Genomic DNA, 19639 nt, shown 5'->3' with positions numbered 1-19639 from the left:
TTGATGGGGATTTTTTCAACCACAAACGAAGTAAAAACTTCTGTTTCACCTTCAAATATCCACCTCAAAGGTATGGCACTAACTTCTGCTGCTATTGATCCTCCTACCCCAGACATGTAGGTGTCTGCCTTAATCTTTGGCCAGTGACTGGGCCAATTGGCACCTCTAATAACTGTACAATCTGCACCCGTGTCTACCAATCCTTCAAATGGTATTCCATTTATATAAATAATAAGCATTGATCGGTCAACTGTCACAGCTGCTGTCCAATATATTCCTGGATTTTGTTCATTGGAGTCAGAATCTAGGCGACTATCACCAGGTTGCTTATTAGGGGTACATAACAATAAGCCTGATGCTACTACTTCTCCTGGTTGATAAATCACACATTGTCTCCCTGTGTTAGTGACTGGGATATTAGCTACACGTTCTCCAGTTTCCCACATCAGTGTATGGATGGACACTGTCTTGTAGGCACTCTCAGAAGGTGAAATGGTCAAGCCTACTGTGCCTGGAGGCAAAGGATCCATAGGCTCAATAGGAACAGATTCCACTTCTCCAGGGAGTATCTCAGTAGTCTCTACTGCACACAACTCTATTTTCCCTAATTTCAATCCTTTTCTTCCATCTGATTGCGTTTTGGCTGATTGATCATGTCTTAAAATTCTCTGGATGTAACCTCGGCTGCCATCATGCCCCACTTGGGTGGCTGAAGCTGGGCCCAGCCTCTCATTTCCCTGGGTCAATCTACATTCGAAGGCCCAGTGGAGGCCCTTGTGACATTTTGGACATGGGGTTTTAGGTCTTCTCTCACCCTGTCTTCTCACTGTATCTCCATATCTACACTGAGCTCTTAGATGTCCAATTTTTCCACATTGAAAACATCGCCGAGTTTCTCTAGAAGTCCCTTGCCAGGAGGGACCCTGCCTTTCCACATTCATCATTGTCCAGGTGTAAAAAGCATTTGTTCCCACTGTAGCACAGCATCTTATGATCTCCTCTAAAGGAGCATCTTTGTCTAATCCCCATATAATTCTATTGCAAATCTCATTGGCATTTTCCTTAACCAGATGTCTGGTCATTATTTCTGTAGCTGCATTTTCTCCAATAGTTCTTTTGACAGTAGTTTGCAAACGTCCCACAAAATCTGCAAAAGGTTCATTGGGACCTTGCTGTATTCTAGTGAAAGCCTCTCCCCAATCTTTCTGTCCAGGGAGGACACCCCAAGCTTTTATTGCAGCCTTAGCAATTTGCTCATATATTGTCATGGTATAATTAATCTGTTCTGAATTCTCTCCATACTGACCTTCACCAGCTAAGTGCTCAAAAGTGAATTGTGTGTTAACTCCTATTTCCAAATTGCATCTGACTTGGCTTTTACATAATTCATGAAACTCCACAAGCCATAACAAATGTAGTCCAGGTTCTAGACATGTTCTTGCTATGGATTTCCAATCATTCAGGGTTAGGACTTCATAAGACAAACCATTTAGTAATATTTTAACATAAGCTGATGTAGCCCCATAAAGGGTACAACCTTTTTTCAAATCTTTAATTTTATTCAAATCTAAAGGTGCATATCTTCTCCTTTTTTGACCTACAGAATCAATCTCTCCAATTACAGGATATGCATGTATAAAATCACTTATATCCTGTCCTTCTCTCTTAGTGATGCTTTTTCTAATCTTGTCATAGGCTGCTTCACAGGCGATTCTGTTTGTGTTTCTGCCTCTTCCCCTCCTCCTTCTTCCTCCACCCCTGAAGGTGGAGTTGATGTGGGCCTGTCAATAATCTGCACTCTAGGCGGAGTTGAAGCTTCTTCAAGAGAATTAGTCATCACACCCTAATTCCTCATTTAAATCCCTTTGCTCTTGGGCAAGATCTTGATCTTTTTTTTTTTCTCACACTTCCTCCTCTGTTCATTTTTAAAACTTTTCTTTCTCCTACAACTTGCACGATAGTTTAAGGCTAATTGAACTATGTTGTAGATATAAAATACCTCTGCAGAAATTGAACGAGGCCCATTTTTGCATGAAATTCTTTCATTTCAAATCCCACTAGCTTCCAGTTATCTACATCTATCTTTTCTTCCTCTAAAAACCAAGGAGATGTGCGTCATAATGCACAGAAGAGTTTAGCAATCTGTACCCAGGTTACAAGTAAACTCTGCTCCTCAATTATCTTAATTATATTCTCTATAGTACCACTCCTGAATGGGGATGGAGCTGAGTCTTGCACTGGGGCTGGGGCTGAGTTGGCTGAGGTCTAGGGATTGTCTTTAGCTAACATCTGCCCCATTTCAGCTATAAGAGATTGCTGGTTTAGCCCTTAACAAGTTAAGTTCCTTATTTATCTATTAGACCGCTCACTTAATCTTTAACAAAGTTTCCTTGTTACTCACAGTTCTGGGTCAGAGAGACTGAGATCTGGATTGGAGGCTTTTCCACTGGAATCAGGATCGTGTCTGTCCCTGTTTGGGCGCCAAATTGCAATGGCCTGGGCTAGCTCCTCTGAAGGGCTCAGAATAAGTCCTTGTCAGGATAAGCAAGAGTCCTTGCCCCACGTTGTGGACACCAATTTGTAATGTGCTGTTGTCTCCAGAAGCTGCTGATCACTCTCTGGGAGGAGATCTGCTGTGTCAACTAAAGTCTCTCAGACAGATTCTTCTTCCTGTAGAGAGCCGACTCAACTCTGGCCTAGAGCAGAGACTCCCTTTTCCTCCAGAGCTGCCCTCTTTTATCGTCCCAGAGAATGGGCATGGGATAATGCAAGGGCTTCTGGGAAAAATTACTTCAACCAATGAACTTGCTCCTCCTAAGCATGCAAGCTCCTCCCCAGGAGTTCACAAGTCAAACTCCCAGGAAAGGCAGGAACTAGAAAATTGTTAAGTACCGACTTAGCACTTAGTAGAAACCTAATATCTCATTATCTCATTACCACTTAGTAAGAACCTAGCATAAAGGGATGAACTTAAGACCATCAACATTACTGCTACAAAAGCCAATCATTAGAAATTATTTTTACATAACAAACTTGTGTATTAAACTTCCTCCAATCTATGTATTTAACTGTCTATCCCTTGTCTATTTTTCTGTTATATCAAGTATATCAATGTTTCAAAATATATCAAGTAGATCAAATTTTCTATGCTATATCAAGTACTCAACATATATGCCTTGTGTCTTAAATTCTGACAAATCTGTGAGCAAACTGCTCCCTTTACTGGCTGTTTACAAAATGTAAGTTTTCTCCCCTGTTAGGTGATGATTTGAATATTTCCCCTGACAGGGTAGATGGCATTATTTTGTCTTGGGTTGCCTCTACTCTATGTAAACCTTTTTCTAGAAGGTTTGGTCTCTATTCTGACTTCTTTTCATAAAGAAAAGTGTATTATCAGTAAACTCATTCCCTTATTGGAATCTATATAACACAAGTTCTTTTTCAGGGATAATAATGTTGCTTACAAAATAATTTTAAGAAACCTAACAAATTTACAATTTAAGATTAATTTCCAGGGATCCTGCTTGCTGCCCTCACTTCCTTTTTACCTTCTTTGATGGACATCTGCTTTTTTTATTCTCTTTCACCTCCCCCAGAGTTTAGAACTACATAATCTCAGGTCTCTAGGCTTATAACGTGAAAGTAGGATCCAGATAAGATTTTTTTTTTAAATATCACCTCCACTTTTACATACATAACATTTACTAGTCTTAGCTAGTTTTAAACATTTAACAAATTTTGTTACAATATAAATCTCAGTTCTGAAGTGTTAGGTTCTTACTAAGTGCTAATGAGATAATGAGATATTAGGTTCTTACTAAGTGCTAAGTGGGTACTTGACAATTCTCTAAATTCTCTAGTTCCGGCCTTTCCTGGGGAAGAGCTTGCATGCTTAGGAGGAGCAAGTTCATTGGTTGAAGTAATTCTTCCCAGAAGCCCTTGCATTATCCCACGCCCATTCTCTGGGAAGGTAAAGAGGGCAGCTCTGGAGGAAAAAGGCAGTTGTTTCTGGACCAGACTCGAGGCTGCTCTCTGCAAGAAGTTAAGTCGGCTCTCTACAGGCTCTCTACAGGAAGAAGAATCTGTCCGAGAGATTTGAGGTAACACAGCAGATCTCCTCCCAAAGAGTGATTGGCAGCTTCTGGAGACAACAGCACATTACACTGAAGTTTTAGAAAGAAACTAATACCTTTTGATTGTTTTCCTAACTCACACAAATCTTTTCTTTCCTCTATGAATCAGAAAAAGACTAATTGTCTGATAATGCAAACGAAGTTGTTTGCTGCCAATTTTTTTTTTTTTTTTGCTGCCAAAAGCAGCAAAATGTTTTCCATTTCCAGAATACCCAAACTTTCAAATTCTTTCCTTTAACCCATGTTCTTTTCATTCCATCACACTTGAACTTTTTCATTCTAGCTTGGCCTGTTTTTGTTCTTCTTTTAATTTATTTTTCACCATAATAACACCATTGACTTGACCAAGATCACAAACCTATTAAGTGTATGAGTCTGGTTTTGCTGACTCTGGGCCCAGAGTGCTATCCACTGAGCCTCCTAAGTGCCTTGATCTCTGTCCAGTAAAGCACTATAGAAATAAGAATGATTAAGGTTAAAATTCTTAGAGTGAATTGGAGGGGACCAGAGGACTCAGCTCTAATGGGGGTCTTTCCTTCCAGCAGCACTGACTGGTAACTTCTTTTTTCCTCATTCAGGCTCCTGACCCTCTTGCCTATTAACCTCATTCAGATTGAGTTTCCTCATCCTAAAAATGGCAATGATCCTGGCATCCTCAGACTGTATCCACCTCAGAGCTGCACAAAAACTTGAGTTTTTCTATCATTTTCATAATTTTAAGGTATTTCTGTGCTGTAAATAGGAGAGAAAGAAGAGGGAGGCTATAGTGTTCTGGTTGGTTTTCTGGAGATCCTGGAACAGCCTTCATTTCAGTAATCACCACAAGAATAGCCAAGTCCAAATCCTTTGTTTCCTTCACAGTCTGTCTCCTTGCCTGGGGTCCAGGCCAACTTTCTGGAGGCCCTTCAGATGGGCTTTGGTCTCCGTGGGGGGAGCAGGAGGACAGGCCAGCCACCACAAGGCTGATGAAGATGGAAAGAATGTCTCTCCTTGGCTCTGAGAGCTTGAGCTTCCATCCTCTGTCTTCTCTGGCTCTCCTCTGGCTGAGTTTGTCCCAGCTTATATGCTCTATTCTAATTACACTATCACAGGTGTGAATCTTGTGGAACTATATTAAGTACTAAGTACATGTACTGAACTAGATAACTGTTAACCACCATGCTAAACTGGATAACCATTGTCTCATCAATTCCACTGACTTAACACCTTGTAAGAATCCTTGTTTCGAGTACAGAGTTCTGGCCCAGAACAGAGGCAAATAAGAGGAAGCTTGTGCAAGGATGTGGAATGGGAGAAAAGTGAGTACTCCAAGAACAGCAAATACCAGGGAACACTAGGCACAAGGGGAGACTGAGTCCTGGGAAGGGGAGATTTCCCAGTGAGATGTTGAAGAAAGCCTGAAGTCTGGGCCAGTAAGAGAGGGACAGGGGCAGGTAGGAGTGAGCCCAAGAGAGGTGAGAAGGGATTTCCCACATCACTCAAAAGAAGGGAGCCAGAGAATAAGGCCCTGGGTTCAAAGCCTGCCCCAACTAGGGGGGAGACACTGGTGCCCTAGGGACATGGAACCTGCAGACCTTAAACACATGATGTCCTTATGAGAAGAGAAAGGGGATAGGGGAGGACAATAAGGTGGGCAGTAATTAGCAGCAAAATAAGCCATTGAGGAGGGACAGGATAAAAAGAAAGAGAAAAAAACAGAAGAAAATGGGATGGAGGGAAAGATTCTATTAGTAATCATATCTATACATTTGGAAGGGATGGATTCACAGAAGTATATAGCAGGATGTATTAGAAACCAGAATCCAACAATATGTTGTCTAAAAGTGTAATGTTCTTCTCTAAAATGTAATGTTTTCTTTTCCTGGGGCCCGGTTAGCTTTAATAATCTCTCTCCTTGGTTCCAAGAGCTCCCTCTAAATGTTTTGGAATCCAAAGATTTGTCCTTCAGCCTCCATCGAGCTCAGAAGTGGGCTTGTGGGAGCTCCTCCTTATATATGCTCTCTTAAAGGTGTGAACTCTAATAAGTACTAAGTACATAATCATTGTCTCTATCAATTCCAGTGACTTAGCACCTTGTTTCAAGTTCTGGCCCATAACATAAAAGAAGCATGACTAACACAGAAAGACACAGAGAAAGTTTAAATAAGGGAATGGAGCAGAATCCATTATGCTTCACCTAAAGTTAAAAAAAAAAAAAGGGCACAGGTACTTGTTGATGGTCAGCTCTGAGGGGTGAGAGGATTCAGGTCAGACCAGGTTTTCCCTGTAGTTTGCCTGGAATGCAAAGGCTGTGTGAACTCAGGATGTTGACTATGATTTCTTTGTTCTGTTTCTTCAGAACCAAATTATCTTATTGATAAAAGGAAGATAGAAAACAGCGAGGGAAAAGTTCTCATAAGAAAGTTGCTTATTATGGCTATGTCTAAAGATATGAATGAAAACCCTTACCTTCAGATCAATAAACAGAGCTTGTTTTTCACAACTCCTGCCTGGCCCATATTCTTTCTCTCTTCACATTCAGCCTGCATTAAGTCACAGCTTACAAATGCAGGTATTCCCATTAAGTTGCTGGCTGAAAGTGATGCCCCCAGCCTTCCTTTGAGGCTTCCCCCCAGTAAGTGACCCTGGAGAAAAATAGGAGCTCCAGGTCATCTAGCAGAGCCAGTTAACAAGGTATGGCAATGATTTCTTCCCATGTAGTTTTAGTTTGCCAGTTTAGGTGGGGGATTAAAGGAAAACCAAATAGCCACTTTTCAGCTTCTCCAATTTAAAGTGAAAGTAAGATCCAAAGTTGAGCAGCTGTAGGTAATTAGTATGGAGCAAAATTCTTCAACAGAAAAGAAAGATGGGATATTATTTGAAAATACTAAAATTACTAGTGAAAGACAGAGGATTATTAATCACCTCAGGACAGTTGCTCAAGTTCTTAGACATAGTGGAACAAGGCTGTCCCTGTTTCCTCAAAGAGGGGACCTGGACAAATAGAAAGAAAATTAAGTGAATATTATAGATAATGGTGACCTGGTGCACTGCCAGTGTCCATTTTCTCACGCTGGAATATACTTAAATTATGTTTCTAAAAACCCCAAGAAATATGTATGTATACAAAAGTAACTAAGATAGAAGTGGCCCGTGGCACTACAGAGAAGGAGGAAGATAGTGGAATAAGGAATGCAGAAATTAAGAATGAAATAGGTGATAACAGAAATATCAAGGCCTCCTTTATATTCTCCAGGCCCGACTGCCTCTCTGAAGTATTCATTTTAAATAAATCTTTTTTGGGAGGAAGAGGATATTGTGACTAAAGCCATAAGACAGGCAAAAACAGCAGGAAAAGAGATTCCTTTAGATTTATAAAAAGCTTTACCTTCATTGGGGGAGTAAACAGAGAACATTGATCTTTTGACTTAAAATTGCTAAAAAAAAAAAAAAAAAAAAGTTAAAACGTGGAGCATATGAATATGGAGTCCACATATGTTTTCATTGGGAAAGAATATCTCCTTGACTGCCTTAGCTTTTCAGGATTGGCAGACTTTGACAAGGACAGTTATGGAAAGAGATGCTTATTTCATATGGAAATCGGAATTTTGGGACTGGTGTCAGGATAAGGCTAGAGAGAACCATTGACAAGGAATAAACATATCCTTTGAGCAATTAACTGGTACTGGAAATTATTCAGAAGTAAGGCATCAATTAAATTAAAGTATGACTTACTTGCCTATAAGCAAATTATGCAGCTTGCTCGTGAAGCATGGATGAAGATTTCTGGGAAACCTAATAGCTAGAATTGTCATTTCTCTTGACTAAGACCACTGACAAACAATTAAGCATTTTCCTGGGCTTTAGATCTCTCTTCATTTGTATAAAGAGTGTTTTCTCATTGTTTTGAGGCAGTCACTGGGTTGGACTTGTCAGGGAACCTTGCAAATATTTTTTATTATTTGCAGGTTTTTATTTTTTTAATGGAACTTCTCTTTCTATCTCTTCCTGCTTGTTGGTAGAACACAGAAAGTCTGATGATTTACATGGGTTTATTTTCTGTACTGCAGCCCTGTTAAGGTTGTCAATCCCACCCCCAGTTTTGGGGTTTCCTTCTTTGTTTTGATACTCTGGGGTGCTTTAAGTAAATCATAGGACCATCTACGAATAGGGATAGTTAATCTCCTCTTTGCCTACTGTTTTCTAACCATTTCCCTTTCTTAGGTGCTCCAATTCACTATTGATCAGAGAAAATGCAAATGAAGACAGCCCTGAGATACTACTACATGCCTCTCAGACTGGCTAAGATGACAGGAAAAGATAATGAGGAGTGTTGGAGGGGATTTGGGAAACCTGGGACACTGATGCATTGTTGGTGGATTAGTGAACTGATCTAACTATGCTGCAGAACAATTTGAAATTTTGCCCAAAGGGCAAACCCTTTATTCCAGCAGTGCTTCCACTGGGCCTATATCCCAAAGAGATCTGAAAGGAGAGAAAAGGACCCACATGTACAAAAACGTTTGTGGCAGCCCTTTTGGAAACTGAATGGAGGCCCATCAGTTGGAGAATGGCTGAATAAACTGTGGTATATGAATGTAATGGAATATTATTGTTCTGTAAGAAATGACCAGCAGGATGATTTCAGAGAGGCTGGGAGAGACTTACATGAACTGATGCTGAGCGAAATGAGCGGAACCAGGAGACCATTATACCCTTCAACAACAATACTGTATGAGGATGGAAGTGGATATCTTCGACAAAGAAAAGACCTAGTGAGTTCCAATTGATCAATGATGGACAGAATCAGCCACACCCACAGAAGGACCACTGAGAAATGAAGGTGGACTACTGTTAGGATTACTAGGTGAGAACTCAGGTTGTCTGGACAGTGACAAGGTGAGAACTCAGGTTGACTTGACAGTTCTCTGGCTCAGACCTTTGGTTTGGGCCTTTAAAGGGAGTTTACACCTTAGGAATTCTAAGAGGAGCAAGCTCATTGGTTGAAGTGGTTCTTCCCAGAAGCCCTTGCATTATACCACTCCCATTCTCTGGGAGGATAAAAGAGGACAGCACTCCAGAGAGAGGAGAAGTGTCTGCTCTACATCAGGCTTGACAGGGCTCTCTGCAGGAAGGGAAATCACTTCTCTGGACAAGAGTTAACGGCAATTGTCTGGAGATGGAAGTCCAGGCTGAAGAGTTCCCATAGTTTCCAACTGTTCATTTACTCTTCTTAGATCAGTTAACATCCTCCATTTTCCAGATTTCTTTTTCACCACAAATGACTACTTGTATTTCTTCCCAGGTTATTTTTACCTGCAACAAGGGAACTGTAGAGTTCTGCATAGATATAATGTATCTGGCATATATTACAACATATTTAACATGTATAAGGCTGCCTGCCATGTAGGGGAGGGGGTGGAGGGAGGGAAGGGAAAAGTCGGAACAGAAGCCAGTGCAAGGGACAGTGTTGTAAAAAATTACCCAGGCATATGTTCCGTCAATAAAAAGGAATAATAAAAAGACTACTCTGCCATTTGGAGCATATTAGTTTAGTATGGCCACTACATTGATTTTTTTATGATACTTTTAAGGAAAAATGTAGTTTGCTTGCTATCTCTTTGAAGTAGATCTGTTTTTGCTTTTGTTTTATCTGAGATCCTGATTGCTACTGGTTTGTGTCTTGCTCTTCCTTGGTCCCACTGGACTTTTTACCCAATTTTTAATTGCTCATTTCCCCAGCTTATTTGTTTGATTTTATATTTATATTAAAGCTGGTCTGTGTTTCCAACATGGGAGCACTTTGGGAAATGCAGTCTCCAACACATCAGCCATTCTGACACTGCTCTTCTCCGAGCTAGTTCTGCATGCCCATGGTTGCAGGGGATTGATTGAGGAAGACATGTGGTCCCTGCTTTACTGCTCTGGGCTGCTGGCGGTTCCCAGGAAGAAGCCCTGATCTCTGAGACTGCAGATAGTGCAGCTGCTCAGGGTCCCCGCTACCTCACCAGAGGCAGTTCTGGTCCTGAGGGTCCCTGAACCCTTGTGACCAAAAGTGGTCCTTGATTACTTAATTAACTTGGAAGACATGTCAGTGCCGCCATCATTTGCATTTTGATATTTTGTTGGAGATTTTTATTCATTTTTATTGACTGAGTATTCTAGAGCTGACTGGTGGTTTGGGAAGGAAATGGATGAAGTCACCTGGCAGAGAAGTCTGAGCCGCAAAGAGGCTTCCTCCTGCCCAGGCTCTGGGAGGTTTGTGTTACACAGAATTCAGTGCCCAGGATGCACAAAGAGGAGGACAGATGCGCATGCGCACCTGGGTGGCCCTCTGTCCCTTCCCACCGGTCCTGATCTCCTGTCTCCTCAGGCCTGGACAAAAGAGCCGATGCCGCCCTTCCCCCAGACCCCCTGCCCTGTGTCCCCTCCTCCCGCTCCCCCCCCCCCCCGTTCTGCTTCTGCTCTGGGGGCTCTCAGGAATCCAAGTCCCGTCCAAGGCCTGGGCTTCGCAGCTGCTGCCGAGCTTTTGTGCTCTTCCTTTCAGGGGAGCCCGGGCCCCCGCCTTGACCTCCGCCTCCTGTTCTCCCCCAACCAGTTTCGGTAAAAGAGCCGCCCCCCCCTTCCCAAGCCGCGCTCAGCGGCCGCCCCGCTCCCAGCCCCGCAGCCCGGCCCGGGACCCAGGACCCTGGTCAGCGCCGGGCCCTCCTGGTGGGAGAGGCACTGCGGCCCCCCCTAGCGGGGCTGGGTGAGGAGGGCCCAGAGTAACCACATGGGGGGGGCTCCCAAGTGCTCCGGGCTAATGTCCCAGCGCCCCCTCCCCTCTCCTGAACCCCGCTCTCTCCCCCTCCCCCCGATCTGGGAGGAGCCTAGCCCCCCGCAGGTGACGTCACAGGGCCGCCCCTTCCCACCCTCTGTTCAATGCCAGTCTCCTTTGTCTGGAGGGGAGGATGTGCCGGGGCCGGGGCGGCGGGGGGTCTGTGCGCCCCTCACTCAGGCCCTGCCTCTCCGCCTCACAGCGACCCCTCCGTCCCCCGTCTTACCCTCGTCCTCCGGACGCACCGAGCCGAGGGTCTTGAGCGCCTAAGCCGCAGTGAGTGAGGGGGCCCCTCCCTGCTCCCGCCGCAGCCCCTCCCTTTGTCCTCTCCCATCCCAGCCCTTCCCTGAAGCCCCCTCCTCCCCGCCCGGCTTTCCTTCCTGCCCGGTAGGTGTGGGGGAGGGCGGCTACAAGGCCCGGGAGCATCCGCACCTTTGTCTGGGGGGGGGGGGGGCGTGAATGTGGCTGAGATCCTGGGCGTGGCCGCGTCTGTGTCCCTGAGGGGAGGTGGGGGGGGGGGGCGGGAGCGTGCCCCCGTGTGCCTGCACCTGCCGGGTGCCTCGGGCCGGCTCCGGGCTCAGTCTGGGAGGCTGCAGGTGGGGGGAGGGGGGGCGGCGGAGGCCGGCCGCGAGCCCCCTCTGGGGACCCTCCCTCTCCCCGGTCTCCGATGGGCGCTTCCACCTCTTGTTCCCAGTCCCTGCAGGCCCAGGCCTGGCCGGAGGCTCGGAACTCGGACAACCCGGGGGATCGGGGCTTTCCGCTCCATCCTTTTGTCCTGTCTGACCTCGGGGATCAAAGGGCACGGAAAGGTTTGCGGCCGCAGGCAGAGCTTAACGTGCTAAAATCCAAGCTAAAATACGGAGTCCTCAGAAAAAGAGGGAGGGGTGATCTTATTCCTCAGGATCTCTCCCTTTATAGAATATTCGCCTTTAACATCTTTTCTCTTAAAAGGGCTTCTCTCTCAGTTTGGCATAAAGACGCTTGACATTTCGGGAAGAATTTCCCGTTCTTGGGATGCGGTCCCAGCACAGCCTCATCTCCAGACCCAGGAGACTTCCCAGAAGGAGGGGGCGGGAAGGGCCGGTCCTATGACGTCACCGCGGTGGGGCCGGTCTCCTCCCAGAACACCGGGGAAAGGGAGGAGAAAGTGGGAGCGCTCTTCCCCTCCCCCGCCCCGTATTTTCTCTTTTGTAGGGGGCCTTTTACTTCCAGGCCGCATTCATTGTTTTGTGCTGGGTCCGACTGGCTTGTGATGAGAGGGAGGTTTCCGTGGCGCTTGCCGTGGAACAAAGAGGTCCCTCAGCCTTTCCATTTAAACGATTTATCGGCTGAAAGAAGGGAATTGCTTCAATGCGGCCTTGTCCTGGGTGAGGGCTTTGGGAGCATCTTGTCAGAAGCCTGTGAGAGCCTGGGTTTCTTCCTCTGAACATATTCTCTCCTTCCCTTTTGACCTGGGGGAGAAGGATTCTTGATCCTGCAAGTGGGAATGCGTTTCTTCTCCATCTTGCATATGCAGCCCCCCCCAGAGATTTTTGCTACAAACGTCCTTTTCCTCAGGTAAGTGTTTTGCTTCCTCTTTTCTCTGCATTAGGACTTTGGGCAACTTTATAGAAGCAGAATGAACCTGTCAGTGTCTGTGATTTTCTCTGTTCCTTGTTCTCTCGTAATCTCTTTCCCGATCCATAGAAGTGAACAGGAACTTCCTCTTTGCTCCTCTAATTTGCCGTAGATTCCCCTTTTACATAGGATTCATATACCCGTTTGTAATTTAAGGTGGCAGTTGGCGTGAGGTGTTCAGGAGGTATCACATTTCTGGCAAACTGCTTTTTCCTTATCCCGTTATTAAAAATGCAATAGTGTGTCCCCCTCGGTCCCACCACCTGTTCGCTTTGCATTTCTTAGACACTGTTATTTTATTTTATTTACTGATGTAGGTCGCACACATGATCTTACCCAAAGAGCAGTGTGGCCGTCTTCAAGAAATTCCTATTATTTCCTGGGTGCCTAGGAATTCTACAGGGCATGAGGTCAGAGGGAGTCATCTTCCTGAGGTGAAATCTGGTCTTAGCTACTTGCTAACTGTGGTACCCTCAGCAAGTCACTTAACCCTGTTACCTCACTTGCTCCTTTGGCAAATGAACTGCAGAAGGAAATGGCAAACCCTTCCAATAGCTTTGCCAAGCAACCGACAATTGCATCAAGGAAAAGCAGACAAGACCAAACATTTGGATTCAAAGTCTCTGATTTTTAGTAAAGTTTGAGATCTGTCCCTGATAAGCACTAATCCTAAACCCTTCCTTTCCTCCTTCCCTCCATTCATTATGTCCTGCAGATACTGAGCTCTTTCACAAAAATATTTATTGATGTTTAGTGTTTCCCTCATCACCAGGGTATCCCATGGATTCGGCCCTCTCCCCATGAGGGCCATGCCAGGCAACAAATCCCATTTTTTGTTTTAGGGAGGAGAAGAAAAGTGAGCTCAGCTGTTTCACACATTTGGGAAAAGGTATGCACGTGTGCAACACCTGTGGATCTCTCACCTCCAGAAAGAGGACAGGTGATGGTGTCTTCTCATGTATCCTTTTCAGTCTTTTGCATTTCCTTACAGGTCATTTCCAGTTTTGCTTTGTCATTCTTTCCATTTAAATTTATTTTAATTACAGGTATGTACACATGTGTGTGTGTGTTTATTTTTTTTAATTTTTGTTTTCTTGGCTTTGCCTAGGTCACTTTGCATCATTTCACAGAGATGTTTCCCTGCTTCTCTGTATTCAACACACTCCATTCCTTATAACAATATAGTAATGTCCCACAACATTCGTTTCCGTGCCTTCTCTGGCCATGCCCACTTGAGAGAGTCTACTTTGTTCCAGGTCACAGATGTCACCAAAAGTGCTGTTATAAGTTTTTTGCAGTATATGGGGACTGTTTTATTGGTGCCTTCTCGTTATGTAATGGATTATTTGTTTTAACGGCTTTGAATATTTTTGTTACTTTTTGCATGATTCCAAAATTACATCCCAGAATGGATGCTCTCCTCATTTGCTTACGGTATCTGCCTTTATGTCTAAATCACGTACCCATTTTGGTCTTACCTTGTTGTTTACATTGTGTTTTCATGCTTCTTTCTGGAGGAGGACCAATGGCATCTAGAAGCTCATGACTTGCAAGTGAATTGCATTTAGGGGAGGCAGAGCTGGGCAAGATCCCCAGCCTCACTCCAGAGTCAGCTGAGTGCAGAGGCAAGACCTAGGTCAGGCAGACTGGCCATGGCCCCATAGGCAGGGGGAGACCTTAGGCTGTTTAAGCTAGGGCCTTTCCCATGTCTCACTTGGGACGAGGCAACAGTAATTTAGTGATTTAACGCTATGTAAGAAACGAGGCAAAAGATGCCCTACTTTGCCTAGTAATAATAATAATAGATAATAATAATAAAAATAATGATGTGGGGAGGGAAGAACCTCAGTGTTTTGGTCAGAAGAAACAGCTGTGGTTTACACTCTGTCTGAGCCATCAAAACCCACACAATGACCAAGTGAGGCTTAAGCTAGCATCTTCTATTGGACACTCAGTGAAAGCCAGAGTGACTTGGGTTCAAGGATTTGTCAAGTAGCTCCTGCTGAATCCCAATGGGCTTTATCAAAGTCTGGTTTTTCTAAGCTATGTGTCAAGAAATCATCAATGAACTAGAGGGAACAGAAGAGTTCAATATCGCAGTTTGTTTTGAAAATATAAAATAAATAAGTGGCCAGGAGACCAAAATATCTACCTCCAGACTCAAAGACATGCTGTGAGGTCGATGGGACCAAATTTCTATTTCTTTGGACAAACAAGTGGCACATGATGTAAGGGATTGAACTGTACCTGGTTTCTGCTATACTGGTTTTGTATATAGCAACTCATTTCCCAAAAAGGTGTCATTTCTGTATTTCTCAAACAGTAGAGTATTATGGACATTTAATACTCTGTCTTCTATACCTAAATCATTCCCCTAAAACACTACTCCATTTTTTTCTTTTTTTACATATTTATTCATTTATTTAAACAAATTAAACATAGAAAAAGAAAGAGAAAAGATGGAAAAGCATTGTCATAGGCACAAAACAATGTGAGAGCATTTAAAATATGAAATAATAGATTTCTAGTTCAAAAAATCATATGTCATTAATAGTACACATTTATTCAGAACTGACCATCTATTGTTTGCTTCTTCTTAGGTTCACTTTTGTTCTCTGCTGTGCACTTTTTACACTATTATTTTTTTGCTTTTTTTGCCCCACAGCGTCCCCCAAGATGGCTGCTGCTGATATATTTGTACATAAATACACGCATACATGTACATAGATACATAGACACATTTGTATAAGTATACAAATCCATGTACCCAGACATGTATAATCATGCTCATATATACATGTACATTTTTATGCATCTATGTAAGATTGTACTATGCTTGTTTGTTCTGTTTCTCTGAAACTAGATAACATCATCCCTCATGAGTGCAGATCTTTTTACAATTTTTAAAAATCTATCACTTCGTCATTTCCTACATCATGACAATATTTTGTTTTATTATTTCTTGGTCTCTCATAACTTTACTGACTTCCCCTTGCCAAATTCTAACTGTGAAAGGGTCACTTTCTTCTTGAAAACTCTGGATCTCCTCTTCAATTTGGTTTACTTTCTTTCCATAAGCCTCTGGATTTGGTTGGATTCTTGTTATTTTTTTAGTTTTTCCTCAACCTCTCTCATTTGATTTTTAAAGTCTTCTCTGAGTTCTTCTACAAATTCTTTCTGGACAGTAGCCATTTACCATAACTCTTTGGGATAAGAAAAGCTTTTCCCCTTCAGTATCCCCCCCTCTATTGATAAATCCCAGTGTTTCCTCTTCCTGTAGTTGAATTCTTTCCCCTTTGCCTGATTTTTCCCTCTGAGGAAATTGGGGATAAGTGCCTTGCCCAGGGTCACAGAGCTAGGCAGTGTTAAGTGTCTGAGGCCACATTTGAACTCAGGTGCTCCTGACTTTAGGGCTGGTGCTCTAACCACTGTGTCCTGCCATGTTGCTCTTTTTTTAAATAAGAAATTAATAGTGTCATCCCCTGGATCTGAGAGGGAGATGGTGCTTCGGCCTCTGGATCTTCTTTCAGTTTTCTTCTCTGACTTGGAACTCAAAAACCAAGAACTCCACCCTCCTGTAAGACAGCCAGCAGCTACCCTGTGCCTCTGCTTCTGCCCTCCCGGGGTGTGGGCTTTTTCCTTCTTTCCTAACAGCACAGCTGGGCCTGGCATTCCTTATCAGCAGATATTCCAGGACTTCCTTATCATTCTCCCTGGCCTCCAATCCCAAGTGCTCCTAGGAAGTAACAGTCCCCTTGATTGGGCCTGAGGCCACCTGGAACCCAGGGCTCCCTGCTTCTTCCAGGGGATGTTTTAAGGGGATACTCCTCCAAAGGGGAGTCTTTCTTCTGGACTTCTCTGGTTGGCCTAGGAAACCCTTATTCTGCTGAAAGTTTTGTGCGTTTGTCACTTGTCTGCATTAGCTCACAGGTTCAACTTTCTTTTCTTTCTGAATGTTCTGACCTACTTCCCACACTCTTCCTCAAGAGTTGTTTTCTTCAATGGATTTTGTTCCTCCTTTGCCGTCTGGCAAATCCTACTTTTTAAGGTTGTTTTCTCCATTGACGTTTGGTACATGTCTGTCCGATTTTTGGTGCTTCTTTTAACAAAATGTTAACTTTTCTTGTGAATCTCTCTCATTTCTCCTGCCCATTTTCCTTCTACTCCTGTTACATATTTTAAAAATGCTTTTGGAGCCCTTTCAGAAGGACTGAGACCAATTCATCCACACACCAATTTGAGGCTTCACATGTAGATGTTCTGGCATCATTATGATCGTCTGATGTTGTGGTTTGATCTTCCCTGACAGCACAGTAGCTCCCTACACTCAGGGAATTATTTTGGTGCAGGTTTCCAGACCAGGTTGTAACACTGAAAGTTGAGCCCTGCTCTTGGGGTATACTGGGCACTGTCCCAAGTTTCTTAAATCGAGAGTAAGGGGCTTGGCCCCTGGCTTGTTGCTTGGAAGCCTGAGGACTGGCAACTTCCCTGCTGTATCTGGGCCTCTAGGCTTCCCAGGTGTGGCCATTAATCAGCTGATTCAAGAATCTCCATGTGGAACATGAGCCATTTCAGAGGGACCTTCCACAGCTCCCCCATGACATAAAAACCCAACATCAAAGATGAAGCACCACAGATGCTCAACATTTGTCAAGTGATTGAATTTTATACCTGTGAATGGAGGTAAAATCTGGTTGCAATGAACATTAAAGGTCAGCCAGGAGTGTGTGTGTGTGTGTGTGTGTGTGTGTGTGTGTGTGTGTGTGTGTGTATGTATGTATGTATGTTTCTGTGTGTGTGTTCGCTTCTGAGAGAGACAGAGAGAGAGAGAGACAGAGAGAGGGAGACAGAAACACAGAGAGAGAGACAGAGAGAGAGATTGAGACAGACTGAGAGATTTGACTTTTTGGAGTCAGGGAAGGTGAGTTTAAAGCCTCATAAGTTTTAGGGATCCTGAAAAGATACCTTACAGCTTCATAAGCCAACCTGCTGCTCTGTGTCCACTGGTGAGAATCAGAAACAACTGAGTTCAAATCCTGCCTCCCATACTTACAATTTGTGTGACTCTTATCAAGTCTTTAAGGACATTCTTTGCTCTGTCTGCCCCTTCAGTAAGAGTGACTCCCCAAGTGAATGCGTCCCTGCTCTTAGAGTAGTCTGAGGCGCTAAGAGGTCAGACGGGGTGACCGTGGTCATGCCGCTGACGTGGGTCTAAAGCAAGATTTGAGCCTTCCTGACTTTGAACCTGGCCCTCTATCCTTAGCAATTAAGACACCGTTCAAGCCCCAACCATGACATGAAGCCTTTCTTGATTGAAAAGCTGCTGTAAGCCTTGCTCCCAGACTGCCTTGCATTTTGCATTTGTGTTTCTTCTCATGTACATTTACACATTTTCTGTCTTAGCAGAACCCAAGCTTGTCTTGTTAGGGACTGTGTCTGTAACAGTGTTTGCATCTCCAGAGCCTACGACCATGCTGTCCGTGGGCTTGTGGCTCGTCACTTAGCCCGTCTGGCTTTGTATGTGCCGGCCACATTGGAGGAGTCAATCCATGGCTGAGTGAATGAATACATTAATGAGGTGGAGGTTTCAGCTAAGGTACTTATTAGTGATTACAGTGATTCATCATTTCATAGGCCCAGTTTATCCTTTCATTTATCATAGCTAAACCATGTATTCTGTTACAGTTTAATTTACTATGTGCTATGAGGTATTGGTCTTCTATCAAAATTCTGCCAAACTGCTTTGCACTGAGGCATCGATTTTTTATACCAACTCTACACAGTTCCCTCTTTCTGTAAGTGGACTGTTGGGCAAACCTTTAGTGGAGCAATTTTAGAGTAAAGTGAATTTACCCCCGGACTCGGCTTCAAGGGAGAAAGGGAGACAGGAAGGGAGTCGTGCGTCTGGGAAGGGAGGGGGCCGGGAGATGATCCAAGGACACACGGACCCGGGTACTGAGGAGCAAGAGAAGGACGGGAGCAGCAGGAGGAGCCAGCCACCGCCCCACAAAGGAGAGGACAAGCAACATGTGGACTGAGGAAAGACACATGGCACCTGAGCATGGATGGACAGGAGGCACACAAGCAGGTGCCAGACGTGAGGCTGAGTGGCAGAGCCAGCCAAAGGCTCCCCTTGTAGTGCTGGAGGTCTCAAGCCAAGCCCGGATGCTGAAGCTGCAGAGCTGGAAGGAATGAGGCTGCAGGAAAAGCCCTTTTTGTTCTTCCTCCCCACTTTTTCATTAATACCTTTAGATTCTTCCCCTCATGTAAAAATATGCCATGCGGTTTCCTGTTTCTTACACCACAGTATGCCATGTTTCCCTCCCTCTCCTTCTGCTTCCTGAGAGTCATGCCATGTGACGAGTGGTCTTTTGTGTTTTAGGAATGAAAAAAATCAACACAACTCTATACTGCAGAGAGGAAAAGACTTGTGGTAGGGCTTAGGCTTTCTGGAACAGTCTGGTTATTACAGATTTACTTTCAATGTTATCACATCTAATACTGAGAACACAAAAAACACTTGTGGATGGAGACAGTCTTTCTGAAAACATTATAATTACTACCCTCTCAGGGGAAGCACATCTAATCTCTGAAGATTCTGAGGAAAAGACACTAGTGGATTTAATGTCAGAATACTCTGTAGATGAAATGCTGATGGGTGAAGATAAATACTATTAGAATCGTTCAATTACAACCCTCTTGGAGATACGCACCTACTCTACTCTCAGAACTCAGAGGCAAAGACAATGGAGGTAGAAGACACTCTCTCTGGCAACATTCTGGTGTAAGAGAGAGACTGGGAAGGACTTCTGGACAAAGAAACCAACCTTTGAGAGAAACAAAGGTGGGCTCTATGGTCCGTCCAGCACGGTCTGAGACCTCACCTTGTTTCCCTTGATAAAGGTCGGTTCCTTTGCCCAGAGGCTTTCCAGTTTCTGTCTTACACCGCTTACTTCGGGATTGCTCTCTATGGAAACACATCTAGACGGACATCACTCAGCGGACAACATCTTTGTGGCAGAAGACACTCGTTCTGGGAACACTCCACTCACTACGGGCTTCCTCTCTGGGGAAGCACAGCAAGAGAAAAATT

The 19639-nt window shown here is 44.1% G+C and overlaps 1 protein-coding gene and 1 long non-coding RNA gene across 4 annotated transcripts in view; both read left to right on the top strand.

The window, feature by feature from the left end:
- The window catches only part of LOC141549151 (transcriptional regulator ATRX-like), a 463311-nt gene that overhangs the window by 46128 nt on the left and 397544 nt on the right, over positions 1 to 19639 (top strand). The window lies entirely within an intron of this gene.
- LOC141549156 (uncharacterized) lies at positions 11495 to 18965 on the top strand. 3 transcript variants are annotated; one of them, XR_012484255.1, is made up of 3 exons: positions 11515 to 12486; positions 12864 to 12956; positions 13389 to 18965. It is a non-coding gene; the product is annotated as an uncharacterized LOC141549156 (long non-coding RNA). The 3 variants fall into 3 exon arrangements; XR_012484254.1 differs by lacking the exon at positions 12864 to 12956 and having other exon boundaries at positions 11495 to 12486; XR_012484253.1 differs by having other exon boundaries at positions 11495 to 12486; positions 12864 to 18965.

The sequence above is a fragment of the Sminthopsis crassicaudata genome, chromosome X (assembly GCF_048593235.1).
Source record: "Sminthopsis crassicaudata isolate SCR6 chromosome X, ASM4859323v1, whole genome shotgun sequence".
Classification (NCBI taxonomy): domain Eukaryota; kingdom Metazoa; phylum Chordata; class Mammalia; order Dasyuromorphia; family Dasyuridae; genus Sminthopsis; species Sminthopsis crassicaudata.
Note: the sequence above shows the minus strand (reverse complement) of the source record. Positions and strands in the feature narration are given on the sequence as shown.